The 20689-nt window shown below is 38.1% G+C and overlaps 1 pseudogene; it reads right to left on the bottom strand.

Annotated features, from left to right (window-relative positions):
* Positions 1-251: 251 nt before the first annotated feature.
* The window catches only part of LOC102275580 (SREBP regulating gene protein pseudogene), a 70076-nt pseudogene continuing 49638 nt past the window's right edge, over positions 252-20689 (bottom strand).

Here is a 20689-nt window from a genome sequence, read left to right as displayed (position 1 = left end):
AGGGCCCACAGGTCCCTAAGCAGCCACAGGGCTGAGGCGCCCAGAGAGCCAACGCCTCTGCCAACGCCTCTTCCAACTGCTTCACGGAGCAAGTCCATCTGGTCAGCCCAGGGGCGAGAGCCCAGAGGCCACAGAACACAACTCAAGAAATGGTCATGATCAAGTCTTCTGTCGAAGACCAGAGAAAGGCTTCAGGCTGCAAGTTCTTCAGTAGCACATCCTCCCAGCGGGCCGAGTCTCCTGCCACAACATCATGCCAGGAAGAGCTCGGGAGGGCTCTCTCCATAGCAGTCTTTGCTATGGGATCCTATAGGATCCACGCTGCATGCTCTGGGATTATGCTCTGCGTTTAGCCAAACACAATTCAAAGATATCTTCAACTGCCATGAAGAGGTTCTGGAATGCCACGGCTGCACGTCTAAAGAAGCGCTCCAGGAGTAGTTGCTTGTCGGGCTGCAGGCAGCAGGAGACACAGTACTCCTGGGCACCACAGCGGCCACTGGACGAGCAGCCATCACAGCAGTACTGCTTCATGCCAGGGACGTTGAGGTTACAGCAGCCATTCACCAGCAAATCTTTCCTCTCCCAAACCTAAGCTGAAAGTCGGAGACCAGTTCATCTGGAAGGAGGTGTTTCCCTTGAATGGAGTTCAGGCACTGGTTGCTGGGCTGTCTGCTATGGCCTGAGTTAAACTGCACTTTCCACAGGGGATGAGGTTGATCGTGGTCTTGGACTTGGAGGAGATTCAGATCTTTCACTGCCCTCTCCTCCTGCTTGAAGGTGCTGGTTAGGAAGTAGACCAGCGAGAGCCTGAAGACCAGGGTGAGCACCCACCTCTTCCACAGGAGCCGGCGCCACCGTTCACCTTGCCATCAGGTTCAACTTCCGGGCGTGGAGTGCAGCAGGCCCCGCGGCCCTCAGCCCAGCCAGCTCTTTGCTAGGCTTTTATTATCACACTGACAATACTTTGACTTTTTTCACACTTGTTTAAAGGTGTGTCTCCTTCTATTATGCTATCAGCTTTCTGAGTAGAAGAATATATAACCAGTACCTGGCACACAACATAGCACATGGGATCCCATATCTGTTTTACTCCAGAGTACATAAATAAATTAAGGAAGAAAACTCAGATGTTTTTCCTCACTGTTCTTTCCAGGAATCACTTCTCTTGGATCATTCAGTGCATTTTCAGGCCTGTAATTAAGGTCATCTGACGAACACAATTTTGCTTAAATATACATTTTCTTCCTTTTTGACTTTATTTTATTTAGTATAATATTCCACAACTTGGATGAGCATAATTTGATTCCTTTTCACAGTGTAAAGGTCTTGTGCTCTATACAACTCCCCATTCGTAACCTAATTATTTTATTATTATTTCAAGGAAAATAAATATAGGCATCCAAGCAGGAAAAATTAAATTCAATTTTTTAAATTTAGTAAATTCCCTGGTGGCTCAGATAGTAAAGAATCTTCCTGAAATGTGGGGGTTTGGGTTCAGTGTTAGGGTGAGAAGATCCCTGGAGGAAATCATGGCAACCCACTCCAATATTCTTGCCTGGAGAATCCCATGGACAGAGGAGCCTGGTGGGCTACAATCCACAGGGTCACAAAGATTCAAACATGAAGCAACTTAAGCACAGCACAAGTTTTTAATTAATGCTTCTTATTTACTTGTTATTCTATAAAAAATTGAAACTAATAGATGAATAAGTAGTTTTGAGCAAAAATGTTTATAAGCCAGTATTTTTTAATCCAGAAATTGTTTTTTCTTATATTTGAAGAAAAAAAGATAAGCATCCTCAGATATTAAAGATTAAGGAAATATTCTACAAGTAGGCTGAAGTTGAAAATGCTTATTAAATATGTACTTAATATTAAAACTGCTTAATTATGAAATTTAAAATAAATAATTTCTGTGAATATAATATAAAATTATTCAAATGTTTTTAAAAGTTGTGAGAAGACATAAATTGCAAAACCCAGTAATTTAATTAACAACTTCATTTGAGATGTGAGATTATACTAACACAAAGATGAGAAATGCAAATGATAACATTCTCAAATTATAAATGAAATAAGAATCAGAATAATTGAAAGATTAGTATAATACTTTTTCAAATACTTAAGGGTAGCAAAGAATAAAAATGAAATGTTAATTTATTTTACATTACTATTGAAAAACTTTCAAAGATAAAGAAAAAAACTAGCTCATAAGATAAAAGACACAAAACAGAGAGAACGCGAAAGGAGTATAAAAATTACGAATAAGTTGATTTCAGTAAAAATCGATAAATCTGTTACCAAAATACATACACGTATTTTCGTTCTTCTCACAAAAGACTTGCGAATCTTAGGACTTGTAGGTTGGCCTCTCCATTAAAAAATAAAATAAAATCTAACCATGTGTTTTGTAAAACAGACAATCTAAAATAAGTTGTTTGGAAAGAGTCAAAGTAAAAGATTGAATGAGATATTTAAATTTTTTATATATGTATAGTATTTTATATTATTTTTATAAAATCTATAACTACAACAGTGGTCAAACTTTATGGATAATTTAGCATTAAAACTGAACAAAAAAATAAAAGATTAAGAAACACAAGAAATAATAGTGAAAACAAAGCACAAGTACACAAAGTTGGTGAAAATAAATTAGAGTATGAAAAACTAACTATAAGGAAACTGTTGTTCAGTTGCTAAGTCATGTCCTGCTCTTTGCAGTTCCATGAACTGCAGCTCACCAGACTTCCCTGTCCTTCACTATCTCCCTGAGTTTGCCCACACTCGTGTCCAGTGATGCCATCCAACCATCTCATCCTCTGTTGTCCCCTTTTCTTCCTGCCCTTAATCTTTCCAAGTATCAGGGTCTTTTCCAATGAGTTGGCTCTTCACATCAGGTGGCTGAAGTATCGGAGCTTCGGTGTCAGTCCTTCCAATGACTATTCAGGGTTGACATCCTTCAGGATTTACTGGTTAGATCTCCTTGCAGTCTAAGGGACTCACAAGAGTCTCCTCCAACATCACAGTTCAGAAGCAGCAATTCTTTGGCACTTAGCCTTCTTTACAGTCCAACTCTTACATTCATATATGACTACTGCAAAACCTATGGCTTTGACCACAGGGACGTTTGTCAGAAAAGTGAGGTCTCTGTTTTTAATATGCTATCTAGGTTTCTTATAGCTTTCCTTCCAAGGAGAGTCTTTTAATGTCCTGGCTGCAGTCTCAGTCCAGAGTGATTTTGGAGACCTAGAAAATAAAACCTGTCACTGTCGCCACTTTTCCCCTATCTGTTTGGCATAAAGTAATGGGACTGGATGTCATGATCTTAGTTTTTCGAATGTTGAGTTTTAAGTCAACTTTTTTACTCTCGTCTTTCACCTTGATTCAGAGGCTCTTTAGTTCCTCTTTGCTTTTTGTAATTAGAGTGCTATCATCTGCATATCTGAGGTTGCTGATATTTCTCCTGGCAATCTTGATTCCAGCTTGTGAGTCATCCAGCCCAGCATTTCACATTATATACTCTGCATAGAAGTTAAATAAGCATGTTGACAATATACAGCCTTGACATACTCCTTTCCCAATTTTGAACCAATATGTGGTTCTGTATAAGGTTTTAACTCTTGCTTCTTGACCTGCATACAAGTTTCTCAGGAGACAAGTAAGGTGGTCCACTGTTCCCATCTCTGTAAGAATTTTCCATAGTTTGTTGTGATCCATACAGTCAAAGGCTTTAGCAAGTAAATAAAGAAGTTTTTCTGGAATTCCCTTGCTTTTACTGTGATCCAGCAGATGTTGACAATTTGATCTCTGGTTTTTCTGCCTTTTCTAAATCCAGCTTGGAACTTCTTGGTTCACGTACTGCCTCAACCCTAGCTTGAAGGATTACCTTGCTGGCATGTGAAATGAGTACATTTGTATGGTAGTTTGAACTTTCTTTGGTATTGTCTTTCTTTGGGATTAAAATGAAAGCTACCCTTTTCCAGTGCTGCCTGTGGCCACTGCTAAGTTTTCTAAATTTGCTGACATATTGAGTGCAGCACTTTAAAATCATCATCTTTTGGGATTTTTAAATAACTCAGCTGGAATTCCATGGAAACTAAATTTTCAAAAGAAAATCTTATGCAAAGAGTTTTGGAAGAAGTAGGAAATTGTCCTGCAATTATAGGATATTTAGAAAATAATTGTTAGAAAACAATTTATATAAAGGAATACATGATCAAAGATTTTCCCAAAAGCAAATGCATGGCTTTAAATATGTTTGTTATTAAAAATGCTAAGAACTAGATATTATATAAAACCTAGATAGGGAGGAGCTAAGATGGCGGAGGAGTAGGACGGGGAGAACACTTTCTCCCCTACAAATTCATCAAAAGAACATTTAAACGCCGAGTAAATTCCACAAAACAACTTCTGAATGCCGGCAGAGGACATCAGGCACCCAGAAAAGCAACCCAAGTCTTCGAAAGGGGTAGGAAAAAATATAAAAGACAAAAAAAGGGACAAAAGAGGGAGGGATGGAGTTCTGACCCGGGAAGGGAGTCTTAAAAAGAGAGAAGTTGCCAAACACCAGGAAACCTTCTCACTGCCGAATCTGTGCCGAGCCTTGGAAGCACAGAGGGCAACATAACAGGGAGAAAAAATAAATAATTAAAACCCGCACATTGCGAGCCCTACGGTAACTCCCCCAGCCGAGAAGCAGCGCAGACGCCTGCATCTGCCATAAACAAGCTGGGGCTGGGCAGGGAGGCGCGGTGCAGGCTGCATCGCAAGAATCTGGCCTGAATACCCCAAGCGCTATCTGAGCGAAATAGTTTGGGCTAGCAAACCAGACTGTGGGATATCTACCATGCGAAAAGCCAGCCCTAACCTATGACATCGCCAGGCCCGCGCACGGAACAAAGGACTGAACAGAGATAGCCGGCAGCAGACCATCCCCCTCCGGTGATACGCAGCCAGAGCCAGAAGGGGGCAATCGCAGCCCCAGAGAGACATTATCTATAAAACTGTAAGCAGGTTTCTTTGCTAACTAAAACTTCATGGGGGTCTGGACGGTCAACATCTGCCTAAGAAGGTGTGCCAGTGCACAACTAGATAACTGAGCAGCGGGGAGGCGATAAGTTGCAGCAATCGCGCACGCAAAACACCTCATCACCTGAGCTGCTCGGATCTGGGAAGGGCACAAAACACAGGCCCAGCCAAGAGTTTGCACCTCTGAGGACTACTCGAGTGCCTGAACCTGAGCGGCTTGGACCTGGGAAGTACAGGCAGCCCAGGGCCGGCCACGGATGGTTCCCGGCGGAGCAACCTAGAGCCTGAGCAGCCTGGGCAGAGAGGCTACACGCACCGTGAACTGGGGGCAGACCCAGTGTGGCTGAGGCACTGCGAGCACAGGCCAGTGTTATTTGTTTGCAGCATTCCTCCCTACCTCCCCTCAGCACGACTGAACAAGTGAGCCTACAAAAAAAAAAAAGTGTCCTCCACCGTCCCCTTTGTGTCAGGGCAGAAACCAGACACTGAAGAGACCAGCAAACAGAAGAAGCTTTAACAGAGGGAACCGCCTTGGAAGCTACAGACAATAGATTAAGACCCTGTGGTTACTACCATCTATATAGGAAGGGGCCTATAGATCTTGAGAAATATAAGTCAGACCAAGGAACTAGCCAAAAATGAACTGAACTCACAATACTCACAACAAAACCGGAGAAAGTCCTAGATATATTTTTACTATTTGTATGATCATTCTTTCTTCTTTTTTTTTTTAAATTATTATTTTTTAATTAAAAAAATTTTAAGTCCTCTATTATTCCTTTAATTTCCACTTTTATAACTGATTACTTTGCAAAAAGAAAAAAAAAAGACCCTATTTTTTTTTAAAGCAAACTTCATATATATATATATTTTATAATTTTTTTACCTTTTTTTTGTCCTTCTTTTCTTTAACATTGTATTTTTGAAATTCCAAACTCTACTCTAGATTTTTAATTTTAGCTTTTTAGTATTTGTTATCAATTTTGTACCTATAGTTTTTTTTTTTTGTTTTTATATAATTTCTGTGACCCATTTTTATTTTTTTTTTTTTTCTTTTCTCTGTTTCTTTTTTTTCTTCTTTTTTAAATAACATTGTATATCTGAAATTTCAAACTCTACTCTAGATTTTTAATTTATGCTTGTTGGTATTTGTTATCAATTTTGTACCTGTGTTTTTTTTTATAATTTATGCGACTTTGTTCTTGTTTGTTTTTTTTCTCTCTCTCTTTCTTTTTCTTCTTCTTTTTTTAACATTGTATTTTTGAAATTCCAAACTCTACTCTAGATTTTTAACTTTTGCTTTTTGGTATTAGTTATCAATTTTGTACCTATATTTTCTTTATAATTTTTGCGACCTTGTTTGTTTTTGTTTGTTTTTTCTCTCTTTCTTTTCCTTCTTCTTTTCTTTAACATCATATTTTTGAAATTCCAAACTCTACTCTAGATTTTTAATTTTTGCTTTTATGTATTTGGTACCAATTTTTTACCTTTAAGAACCCAGTCTTCAGTACCCATTTTTCACTAGGGAGCAAGATTACTGGCTTAACTGCTCTCTCTCCCTTTGGACTCTCCTTTTTCTCCACTAGGTCGCCTGTGTCTCCTCCCTAACCCCTCTCTACTCTACCCAACTCTGTAAATTTCTGTGTGTTCCAGATGGTGGAGAACACTTAGGGAACTGATTACTGGCTGGATCTGTCTCCCTCCTTTTCATTCCCCCCATTTATCCTCCTGGCCACCTCTGCCACCTTCCTCCTTCTTCTCTTCTCTGTATAACTCTGTGAACAACTCTGAGCGGTCCAGTTGTGGAGTGCACATAAGTAAGAGATTACTGAATAGCCCACTCTCTCCTCTACTGATTCCACCTCATCTCATTCAGGTCACCTCTAACTCCCTCCTCACTCTTCTCTTCTCCATATAACGCTGTAAACCTCTCTGGGTGAAACAAGTTTCAGGGAAAGACATACCAAGCAAATTCTCCAGCAGTAAGGAACACAGCCCTGAGCTCCAAGATAAAGGCAGCCCAAAGTCACCCCAAAACCATAGACATCTCATAACTCATTACTGGACATTTCATTGCACTTCAGAGAGAAGAAATACAGCTCCGCCCACCAGAACACCGACACAAGCTTCCTTAACCAAGAAACCTTGACAAGCCACCTGTACAAACCCACACAGAGCGAGGAAACACCACAATAAAGAGAACTCCACAAACTGCCAGAATACAGAAAGGACACCCCAAACTCAGCAATTTAAACAAGATGAAGAGACAGAGGAATACTCAGCAGATAAAGGAACAGGATAAATGCCCACCAAACCAAACCAAAGAGGAAGAGATAGGGAATCTACCTGATAAAGAATTCCGAATTATGATAGTGAAATTGATCCAAAATCTTGAAATTAAAATGGAATCACAGATAAATAGCCTAGAGACAAAGATTGAGAAGATGAAAGAAAGGTTTTACAAGGACCTAGAAGAAATAAAAGAGAGTCAATATAAAATGAATAATGCAATAAATGAAATTAAAAACACTCTGGAGGCAACAAACAGTAGAATAACAGAGGCAGAAGATAGGATTAGTGAATTAGAAGATAGAATGGTAGAAATAAATGAATCAGAGAGGATAAAAGAAAAACGAATTAAAAGAAATGAGGACAATCTCAAAGACCTCCAGGACAATATTAAACACTACAACATTCGAATCATAGGGGTCCCAGAAGAAGAAGACAAAAAGAAAGACCATGAGAAAATACTTGAAGAGATAATAGTGGAAAACTTCCCTAAAATGGGGAAGGAAATAATCACCCAAGTCCAAGAAACCCAGAGAGTCCCAAACAGGATAAACCCAAGGCGAAACACCCCAAGACACATATTAATCAAATTAACAAAGATCAAACACAAAGAACAAATATTAAAAGCAGCAAGGGAAAAACAACAAATAACACACAAGGGAATTCCCATAAGGATAACAGCTGATCTTTCAATAGAAACTCTTCAAGCCAGGAGGGAATGGCAAGACATACTTAAAGTGATGAAAGAAAATAACCTACAGCCCAGATTATTGTACCCAGCAAGGATCTCATTCAAATATGAAGGAGAAAGTCAAAGCTTCTCAGACAAGCAAAAGCTGAGAGAATTCAGCACCACCAAACCAGCTCTCCAACAAATACTAAAGGATATTCTCTAGACAGGAAACACAAAAACGGTGTATAAACTCAAACCCAAAACAATAAAGTAAATGGCAACGGGATCATACTTATCAGTAATTACCTTAAATGTAAATGGGTTGAATGCCCCAACCAAAAGACAAAGACTGGCTGAAGGGATACAAAAACAAGACCCCTATATATGTTGTCTACAAGAGACCCACCTCAAACAGGGGACACATACAGACTGAAAGTGAAGGGCTGGAAAAAGATTTTCCATGCAAATAGGGACCAAAAGAAAGCAGGAGTAGCAATACTTATATCAGATAAAATAGACTTTAAAACAAAGGCTGTGAAAAGAGACAAAGATGGTCACTACATAATGATCAAAGGATCAATCCAAGAAGAAGATGTAACAATTATAAATATATATGCACCCAACACAGGAGCGCCACAATATGTAAGACAAATGCTAACAAGTATGAAAGGAGAAATTAACAATAACACAATAATAGTGGGAGACTTTAATACCCCACTCACACCTATGGATAGATCAACTAAACAGAAAATTAACAAGGAAACACAAACGTTAAACAATACAATAGACGAGTTAGACCTAATTGATATCTATAGGACATTTCATCCCAAAACAATGAATTTCACCTTTTTCTCAAGCGCACATGGAACCTTCTCCAGGATAGATCACATCCTGGGCCATAAAGCTAGCCTTGGTAAATTCAAAAAAAAAAGAAATTATTCCAAGCATCTTTTCTGACCACAATGCAGTAAGATTAGATCTCAATTACAGGAGAAAACTATTAAAAATTCCAACATATGGAGGCTGAACAACACGCTGCTGAATAACCAACAAATCACAGAAGAAATCAAAAAAGAAATCAAAATTTGCATAGAAATGAATGAAAATGAAAACACAACAACTCAAAACCTGGGGGACACTTTAAAAGCAGTCCTAAGGGGAAAGTTGATAGCAATACAGGCATACCTCAAGAAATAAGAAAAAAGTCAAATAAATAACCTAACCCTACACCTAAAGCAACTAGAAAAGGAAGAAATGAAGAACCCCAAGGTTAGTAGAAGGAAAGAAATCTTAAAAATTAGGGCAGAAATAAATGCAAAAGAAACAAAAGAGACCATAGCAGGAATCAACAAAGCCAAAAGCTGGTTCTTTGAAAGGATAAATAAAATTGACAAACCATTAGCCAGACTCATCAAGAAACAAAGGGAGAAAAATCAAATAAATAAAATTAGAAATGAAAATGGAGAGATCACAACAGACAACACAGAAATACAAAGGATCATAAGAGACTACTGTCAACAATTATATGCCAATAAAATGGACAACGTGGAAGAAATGGACAAATTGTTAGAAAAGTACAACTTTCCAAAACTGGACCAGGAAGAAATAGAAAATCTTAACAGACCCATCACAAGCACGGAAATTGAAACTGTAATCAAGAATCTTCCAGCAAACAAAAGCCCAGGTCCAGACAGCTTCACAGCTGAATTCTACCAAAATTTAGAGAAGAGCTAACCCCTATCCTGCTCAAACTCTTCCAGAAAATTGCAGAGGAAGGTAAACTTCCAAACTCATTCTATGAGGCCACCATCACCCTAATACCAAAACCTGACAAAGATCCCACAAAAAAAGAAAACTACAGGCCAATATCACTGATGAACATAGATGCAAAAATCCTTAACAAAATTCTAGCAATCAGAATCCAACAACACATTAAAAAGATCATACACCATGACCAAGTGGGCTTTATCCCAGGGATGCAAGGATTCTTCAATATCCGCAAATCAATCAATGAAATACACCACATTAACAAATTGAAAAATAAAAACCATATGATTATCTCAATAGATGCAGAGAAAGCCTTTGACAAAATTCAACACCCATTTATGATAAAAACTCTCCAGAAAGCAGGAATAGAAGGAGCATACCTCAAGATAATAAAAGCTATATATGACAAACCCACAGCAAGCATTATCCTCAATGGTGAAATATTGAAAGCATTCCCTCTAAAGTCAGGAACAAGACAAGGGTGCCCACTTTCACCATTACTATTCAACATAGTTTTGGAAATTTTGGCCACAGCAATCAGAGCAGAAAAAGAAATAAAAGGAATCCACATTGGAAAAGAAGAAGTAAAACTCTCACTGTTTGCAGATGACATGATCCTCTACATAGAAAACCCTAAAGACTCCACCAGAAAATTACTAGAACTAATCAATGACTATAGTAAAGTTGCAGGATATAAAATCAACACACAGAAATCCCTTGCATTCCTATACACTAATAATGAGAAAACTGAAAGAGAAATTAAGGAAACAATTCCATTCACCATTGCAACGGAAAGAATAAAACACTTAGGAATATATCTACCTAAAGAAACTAAAGACCTATATATAGAAAACTATAAAACACTGGTGAAAGAAATCAAAGAGGACACTAATAGATGGAAAAATATACCATGTTCATGGATTGGAAGAATCAATATAGTGAAAATGAGTATACTACCCAAAGCAATTTATGGATTCAATGCAATCCCTATCAAGCTACCAACGGTATTCTTCACAGAGCTAGAACAAATAATTTCACAATTTGTATGGAAATACAAAAAAACCTCGAATAGCCAAAGCTATCTTGAGAAAGAAGAATGGAACTGGAGGAATCAACCTACCTGACTTCAGGCTCTATTACAAAGCCACAGTTATCAAGACAGTATGGTCCTGGCACAAACACAGAAATATTGATCAATGGAACAAAATAGAAAGCCCAGAGATAAATCCATGCACATAAGGACACCTTATCTTTGACAAAGGAGGCAAGAATATACAATGGATTAAAGACAATCTCTTTAACAAGTGGTGCTGGGAAAACTGATCAACCGCTTGTAAAAGAATGAAACTAGACCACTTTCTAACACCATACACAAAAATAAACTCAAAATGGATTAAAGATCTCAACGTAAGACCAGAAACTATAAAACTCCTAGAGGAGAACATAGGCAAAACACTCTCCGACATACATCACAGCAGGATCCTCTATGACCCACCTTCCAGAATATTGGAAATAAAAGCAAAAATAAACAAATGGGACCTAATTAAACTTAAAAGCTTCTGCACATCAAAGGAAACTATTAGCAAGGTGAAAAGGCAGCCTTCAGAATGGGAGAAAATAATAGCAAATGAAGCAACTGACAAACAACTAATCTCAAAAATATATACAAGCAACTCCTACAGCTCAACTCCAGAAAAATAAACGACCCAATCAAAAAATGGGCCAAAGAACTAAATAGACATTTCTCCAAAGAAGACATACAGGTGGCTAACAAACACATGAAAAGATGCTCAACATCACTCATTATCAGAGAAATGCAAATCAAAACCACTATGAGGTACCATTTCACGCCAGTCAGAATGGCTGCGATCCAAAAGTCTACAAATAATAAATGCTGGAGAGGGTGTGGAGAAAAGGGAACCCTCTTACACTGTTGGTGGGAATGCAAACTAGTACAGCCACTATGGAGAACAGTGTGGAGATTCCTTAAAAAACTGGAAATAGAACTACCTTATGATCCAGCAATCCCACTGCTGGGCACACACACTGAGGAAACCAGAAGGGAAAGAGACACGTGTACCCCAAGGTTCATCGCAGCACTGTTTATAATAGCCAGGACATGGAAGCAACCTAGATGCCTATCAGCGGATGAATGGATAAGAAAGCTGTGGTACATATACACAATGAAGTATTACTCAGCCATTAAAAAGAATACATTTGAATCAGTTCTAATGAGATGGATGAAACTGGAACCTATTATACAGAGTGAAGTAAGCCAGAAAGAAAAACACCAGTACAGTATACTAACACATATATATGGAATTTAGAAAGATGGTAACAATAACCCTGTGTACGAGACAGCAAAAGAGACACTTTTGTATAGATCAGTCTTATGGACTCTGTGGGAGAGGGAGAGGGTGGGGAGATTTGGGAGAATAGCAGTGAAACATATATGATATCATGTATGAAACGAGTCGCCAGTCCAGGTTCGATGCACGATACTGGATGCTTGGGGCTGGTGCACTGGGACGACCCAGAGGGAGGGTATGGGGAGGGAGGAGGGAGGAGGGTTCAGGATGGGGAACACAGGTATACCTGTGGCGGAATCATTTCGATATTTGGCAAAACTAATACAATATTGTAAAGTTTAAAAATAGAATAAAATTTAAAAAAAACCTAGATAATATATCTTACATACAGAAAATAGTAGGAAATCAGAAATCATGTTCCAAATAAATATATTTTGCTTAGTATATGAATAAAGTGCTGGAGAGGACACTTGAGAATCCCTTGGACTGCAAGGAGATCAAACCAGTCAATCCCAAAGGAAATCAACCCTGAATATTCATTGGGGTTGAATGCTGAAGTTGAAGCTCCAATAATTGGGTCACCTGATGCAAAGAGCTGACTCATTGGAAAAGACTCTGATGCTGGGAAATATTGAGGATAGGAGAAGAAGTGGGTACAGAGGATGAGATGGTTGGATGGCATTACTGACTCAGTGGGCATGAATTTGAGCAAACTCAGGGAGATAGTGAAGGACAGGGAAGCCTGGTGTGCTGCAGTTCATGGGGTTGCAAAGAGTCAGACACGACTGAGCGACTAAACAACAACAGCAAAGTGCTGTGAGGTTTTAGACTGTAGTTTATGCAAGGCAAGTCTCTTATCTTCTAATATATTATATTAGAGTTTAAAGAAGCTTCAAGATCATCCCAATAATGTTTTATCATCAATCATCCCTATGTAAAAAAAATACCTTCATAAACCTTAATGAAGACAGCAAATAAAATTATGCACTTTAAAAGAAAAGGATATAACATCGGAAATAATTGACACTACTTCTCTACTTTCATTTCCAATCATAAACACAATTGGCTTTTCAGCACTTACTCTCAAGTTACCAAGCCATGATATGCAACACGCTGAATAGAATCTGTCAGACACTGAGTTGTCTGTTCATCCATGAGTAGATCTAGACTCTGGGTGTTTTGTATCCAGAAGTTTACCACTAGAGAGCTGAAACAGCAATAATAAATTGAGTTTTGACATAATGTGGCAAAGATATAGGACTATATCAAATTTAGAAGAGACTTGGGATGAACAGAAAAAAAAACCTGATCATTCAGAAAACATGCTTTGACCTACACTGTAACACAGGTTTCAAGATTAATTCTATAACTCCACAATGAATTCACTAGCTATTTAAATACATTGTGTTCTGAAATTGCTGGATCATATGGCAATTTTACCTTTAATTTTTTGAAGAATCTTCTTCCTATTTTCCATAGTAGCTGCACACATTTACAACCCAACCAACAGTGCATGAGGGTTCCTCTTCCCCACATCTTTGCCCACACTTGTCTTTTCTTATTTTGTAATAATAGCAATTTTATAATAGTTATTTTATAACTATTACATAATAGTTATAAATATAATATAAATTTATATGTTTTATAATCATATAGTTTTTATAAGTATAATATAATTATTCTATAGCTTTTATAATAATAACTATTCTGACTAGGTGTGTGGTGATATATCATTGTGGTTTCCTTTTTCATTTTCCTGATGATTAGTGATGTTGAGCATCTTTCCATGTGCCTGTTGGCCATTTATATGTCTTCATTGGAAAAATGTCTTTTCAAGTTTTCAGCCCATTTTTCAACTGGCTTGTTTGATTTTTTTTGTTGTTGAGTTGTATAAGTTCACCTGAAGAAAACAAAAATTTGAAAAGATATATGCACTCTAATGTTCATTACAGCATCATATACAATAGCCAAGATATGGAAACAAATTGAGTGTCCATCAACAATGAATGGATAAAGAAAAATCTTATTTCTTGGAAATATATAATAGAATATTTCTCATCCATAAAACATAATATTCTGTCATTTAAGACAAATGGATGAATCCAAAGGATATTATGCCAAGTGAAATAAATCAGAAAGACAAATGCCATAAGATCTCACTTATATGTGGAATCTAGAAAGCAAAACAAAACAACAGCAAAACAGGCTCATAGAAAGAGAAAACAAATGGGTAGTTGGCAGAGGGGAGTGAGGTGGGGAGAGGGGTGAAATAGGTGGAGAGGATTAAGAAGTACAAATCTTTAGTTATAGAATAAACAACGCATGGGGATGTAACACAGAGCTTAAGGAATATGGTTGATAACATTGTAATAACTTTGTATGGAGACAGATGGTTACCAGCTTTCACATGTTGATCATTTCATAATGTAAGGTCAAATTACCTTATTGTGCAATTAAATATGTACAACATAATATTGCTTGTTTACTATATTACAGTATAAATAAATAAATGTGTCATGTTCTAACCCTCTTTTTAAATTTAAATTTATTTTTAATTGAGGATAATTACTTTACAGTATTTTACTGGTTTCTGCCATATTTCAACATGATTTAGCAATAGGTATATGTATGTTCCCTCCCTCTTATAACATTTGATTTTTAGTTTCAATTTCTAAATTTTAATTTAATTAATGAAGAAATACTAAACATATGAATGCATTCTTATACATTTCACATTTTCCATCCATGAGGCTTTTGGGTTTCTCTAGGTTCTGTAAGTCATACGTAATATATGAGGGAAGTATGCAGACGCCAAACCTCTGTCTGCAGAGACAACTTTTTCAGGAGATGGAAACAGAAACAGAGCTTGCTATAAAGTTTCCAGGCCTGGAAGTCCAAGGAGTTGGGTTGAAATTTGACCTCTGTAGAACTGAGACTATGGGGTAATATTTAAAAGCAAACTGTGGGCTTTAAATAACATTTCACATGCTGGCTGTAGAACGCGGAAACAACTTCTGGGTGTCCAGGACATCTGAAGTCTTTAACAAATGGTAACTCGCAAATCAAGTCAGATGTGGGACTAGACCAAGAATAAAAATATGACACTGCACTGTTATGGAAAGGAGTGAAATTTTAAGTCTTTAATTTCTTGGGATTAGGGGTTTTTTGTTTTGTTTTGTTTTTAGTTTTAGAAACGTACACACAGGATATTACTTGTTATTTTTTCCTCCAAAGTGAGGTCCTTTTACGTTTCAAGGGCATAGATAATAAATTTATTTTTTAAAAGTCTTTTAAAACTCATGTTCTGAATAAGTACATTTTGCTTAATATAGAAGTAAAGAACTATCAGGTTTTAGAGCGTGGTATGTACAAGGCAACTTTCTTATATTCTACCTTACTTTAACTCATCTCTTTCATTACCCTGTCCCACCTGTAAAGACAAAGTTCACAGCTCCAGTAAATTTAATTAAGCTGCAAAAGGCACAACTGCTCCATTTTTACTCTTCTTCACTTCTATTAAATTATATTTGCATTTAAAGATATAAAAAATTAGAGCTGAAAGCAACCATAAAATCATCCCTATTGCCCTGTGAGCGTTGGACCATAAAGAAGGCTGAGTGCCAAAGAATTGATGTTTTCTAATTGTGATGCTGGAGCAGACTCTTGAGAGTCCCTTGGACAGCAAAGAGATCAAACTAGCTAATCCTAAAGGAAATCAACCCTGAATATTCATTGGAAAGCCTGATGCTGAAGCTGAAACTCCAATACTTTGGCCACCTGACGTGAAGAGCCGACTCATTGGAAAAGACCCTGATGCTGGGAAAGATTGAGGACAGGAGGAGAAGGGGACAACAGAGGATGAGATGGTTGGATGGTATCATAGATTCAATGGACATGAGTTTGAGCAAACTGTGGGAGATAGTGAAAGACAGGGAAGTATAGTATGCTGCAGTCAATGGAGTCTCAGAGTCAGACATGACTAAACACTGAACAACATCAATTCTTTGCCCTACGTGCTACCTGCATAGATGATTAATAGGGCAGGAGAAAAGTCAAATGTATTGATTACAAAGCTGCTTGAAAATACCACTGATTTTCCTTTTGCTTTGCTCACTGGTGATGCACATTTGTGGGAGAATTGAGCCTCTTCATTTCTGAGTCTCTGGCTCAGTGGGGAAGGTGAATGCAGTGAAGTCAGACTGGTCATTGACTCACTGGTCATTGCTGTAAAGCGACCAGTCTCAACACTATATGGGATTCACCCTGTTAGAGAATCTGCTGCAGGTTGCCTTACTGCAGGAAAGGTGCAGCAGCTTCACCCTGGACTCTTGGCTTCTCACCAAACATCTTTAGTGACCTGGTTTTTCTTGGTCTCAATTATAATCCTCTGGCCCAGGGACTCTGATTCATCCAAAAAAAGTGATTGTATAATATTATGCACTGAATGCTTGTGTCCCCCCAGAATGCATGAAGCCCTAACCCCTAAATGTGATGACATTTGGAAATCTGGCCTTTGGGAGATAATTAGGTTAAATAAAGACATGATGGTAGGGCTCCAATGATGTGATTAGTGCCCTTATAGGAAGAGGAAGGTAAACCAGATCTCTCTCTCTCTTTCTTCCCCTCTCTCTCACCTCTATGCTATGCTATGCTAAGTCACTTCAGTCGTGTCCGACTCTGTGTGACCCCATTTATGGCAGCCCACCAGGCTTCCCCGTCCCTGGGATTCTCCAGGCAAGAACACTGGAGTGGGTTGCTATTTCCTTCTCCAATGCATGAAAGTGAAAAGTGAAAGTGAAGTCGCTCAGTTGTGTCCGACTCTTTGCGACCCCATGGACTGCAGCCTACCAGGCTCCTCGGTCCATGGGATTTTCCAGGCAAGAGTACTGGAGTGGGGTGCCATTGCCTTCTCCGTCTCTACCAAAAAGGACACTGTAGGAGGGGGCTACTTGGTAAGCCAGAAAGAGAATTTCACCAGGAATTAAATCTACCAGCACCTTGATCTTGAACTTCCAGTTTCCATAACTGCAAGAAATATATGCCTTGTTGTTTAGTCCACTCAGTTTATTAGATTTTGTTCCAGTTGCCTGAACTAAAAACAGGCCTAGTGCCAGGCGAGAGCACTTTCCCTCATCAGGCTTGGATACCCTAAATGTCTCTTTTAATGCCTTGAATACTCAGAGGTGACCCTTTTTCTCCTGAGGACTATTAGGTGAGCCTGGCAGTCATTCTCCACATGCCCAGCTTATTACTATTCTTAACCAAACCCCTCTAATCAGGATGATAGACACAAGTGTTTATATGATATGCAAACCAAGAAGATGAAAATAAGTCATAAGCTGTCACATCTATTAGTGTGGAGTATAACAGAATCATGCAGTTATAAAGCTGAGCTGTAGCTTGGAGATCACCGTTATTGCTTTATTCCATAACAGAAGAAAGTAAATCTCAATAAGGATGGCTTACCTAAATTCATATCATCAGGGTAGAAACAGGCCCAGGAATAATATTCTGTAAATATATTTTGCTCAGCTCATTTTATGCTCTAAACAACAATTTTTATTGTATAAAATGTCAGCAAAATGATTAGCTTAATTTTTTCAATTGCACACATGTACATCCACCCTGGTCTCATTTCTCAGGGTTTGGAAACACTGATATTACCATGTGTATTTATTATTCTGCCGCATGCTGCAATTACAGCATGACAAATCAAAGCCATAATAGTAACCATGGCTTCTTGTTCTTCTAATTTAAGTTGTCATCTCCTAAACCAAATGTCTTCCACATAAACTGAAGCAAAAATCAGGCAGGCATGTTTACATGCACTTGAAGATGGAGAGATAAACAAGGCAAGTTGTGACTTAAGCAAAACACAGCCCACTGATAGAGACTGACAGCTGCAGGAAGTCTGTCAGAAGGAAATAAGTTGGGATAGTCTCTAAGGTGCTATAATCAGAAACCAAATTCTCACAATTGAGCAGAGGATGTAGGATCATTTCTTTTGGGAAGAATCAAGATTTCAGGCCAGTGGTTTCAAATGGTAATTAGAATTTAGAAGAAAAAAAGCAGAAGAAGGCATAAGAAAATAAAAGAAATGCTCTGAGAAGGAAGTGCCTAGAGGTGGACAGTGACAGTGAGCAGTGACCAGGTCAGCATTGCAGAGGGTCACAGAGAATGGATGGGGTGGTAGTTAGATCAATAACTGGGAAGGCAGGTCAGAGTCAGCCAGATCATGGAGGACTTATAATCACATGCTAAGGAGTTCATTTTAATTTCGTAAACAGGGGAGCCAAGAAAAATGATCCTTAGCAGAGTAATAATCAGGTCTCCATTAATTACAAAATCACAACAATGAAAGCAAACAAAGAGTAATAGCAAGCAATTTGCTGATAGTCTCCTTGCTGTTTATGTAGACAGTCAGAATCTGAGTCCTCCAGTTTATCACCAGTTATTGGGGCAATCTTATCACCAGAGTTATCTTTTCATTGTGATCTGCTTAATCTTTTCAGAATCTGCTGATGTTTTCACTCTTTGGCTGCCAAGATTCTGGCTTGGGCTTGAGTCCTCCCTTAACAGCTCCTTGGCTGCCCTTCTCCATTCATCCATCACATGCTAAAAGTCCATCCAAAATCTGCAGTACATCTCACTTTTTCCATTTCTTGTCGCGCTCGTGTTACATTGGCCTCTTGTACACCTGAAAATTAGATTCAAGCAATTTCTGGTTCTGATGTTTCAAACACTTCATGCCTTTGTGCTTACAGAGTGCCCTTCAGAGACCTGGTTGCACCCTTCTTGTTGAGTCTGGATTTATGGAGTTTTCACCATGAAGATTCAGCCTATCAAAAAGAACAAAGGACCGCCTTGGACTTGTCTGTGAAGCTGAGTTAGAGAATGGCAGGCTGCTGATTAATATGCTGGCTTATTCCCCAAATTGACTATTATATTACCTGCCTCCTCTCCCCATAAACATTTTTCATGAATCTTAAGCCAGCTTAACTAACTAGTTAAGTGTTCTGGTGGTAGCTTCTGAAAATAGCAAAACCTTTTAATTTCATGAAAAGACAGCATTTAAGTGAAATGGCACCCCACTCCAGTACTCTTGCCTGGAAAATCCCGTGAACGGAGGAGCCTGCTAGGCTGCAGTCCATGGGGTCGCGAAGAGTCGGACATGACTGAGCGACTTCACTTTCACTTTTCACTTTCATGCATTGGAGAAGGAAATAGCAACCCATTCCAGTGTTCTTGCCTGGAGAATCCCAGGGACGGGGGAGCCTGGTGGGCTGCCGTCTATGGGGTCACACAGAGTCGGACACGACTGAAGCAACTTAGCAGTAGCAGCAGCAGCAAGTGAAATATGCAAATACCTGTTTTGATAGAGAAATTCCTATTTTTGAGGATAAATTCCTCTAGAAACTCACCTATTCTCTCTCTCTCTCACTCTGTTTCTCTCTCTCTGCCCACCTACTTATCTTCCTATTTTTCATCTCTAACCATTTATCCCAAATGACTCCCCCAGCAATTCAGTTGTTTTAAAGATCAGAGGACATTCCTTAGAGAAATAGGCCCATTTTAGAGATGAAAACTGAAATACAAGTAAGCTGTATTTTAGATTTGCTTGGGAAGGTAATTACAAACCTACTGTAGAAACTCAAAGCTCTCAGTCCAGCTGAGAAAGTTATAGCCCTGATTTATAAATTAGCTTGAAAGAGATGATGATTTTCTCCTGCCTTGGAAATAATCTTGGTTTCTGGCTAAGAAATCAATTACATCATATCAATTAACTCAAGGACAGAAAAACTTGTCTAAAACTTGGCTGGTCCAGCACTTAATCCAGCTTTGACTCAAAGAACCTCTTAAACAAATGAACTAGCCTCAGTAGCCACTACAGAATCCGATCATTTGCTTAAATATTCTTGTACTAAATTCTCAATTTAGTAAGTGCTACATAGGCATGATAATTTAGTTTTGGGTACTGACAGAAATATTTTCATTCAGTTTAGAAAATAATTTCAGTTTGTGTGTATATAAGATGTTGTTACATATATATTGATAATTTTTGCTCTGCAATTTATTTTCATTTTTGCACAGCTTTTTTCAATATTTTAAATTATAAATCTTGTTTTAATTTCTGAACATTATAAAAATAACTCTCAAGAACATTATTACATTTGCATTAAAATTGTATCAGTCATTCATTTTTTATGGAAATTGTCAGAATTTTTGGCATTACCTTTAGTAATAAGTGTGGAAATTATCAAGCATATGAATAATAAAAAAGAATAATAAAGTGATTTATTATTTATAAAGTAAATTGGAGGTGGTTTGTTTTATGTAAAGAGATATGGCTTTGGAATACGGCAGACTGAAGCTTGACCATATTTCAGGCTTAGTCAAGTTATTGCACATCTCTTCACATGAAATATGGGTTTCTGATTACATTGATGTTGTAAAAAAATAATGTTATGAATACAGCAGAAATTTCCTAGCTCAGGGATGGCTCATATTATGTGTTCAAAAATATTAGTATCCTTTCTTCTTTCCCAGAATATGCACCATTGTAGTAAAGCCTTTCATGTTAACCTTACAGTTTCACTAAGTGACCGTTCTTAGTTTCAGT

The sequence above is a fragment of the Bos mutus genome, chromosome 9, assembly GCF_027580195.1.
Source record: "Bos mutus isolate GX-2022 chromosome 9, NWIPB_WYAK_1.1, whole genome shotgun sequence".
In the NCBI taxonomy this organism is placed as follows: Eukaryota; Metazoa; Chordata; class Mammalia; order Artiodactyla; family Bovidae; genus Bos; species Bos mutus.
The sequence above is the reverse complement of the archived record's forward strand: the minus strand, read 5'-3'. Positions and strand labels throughout refer to the sequence as shown.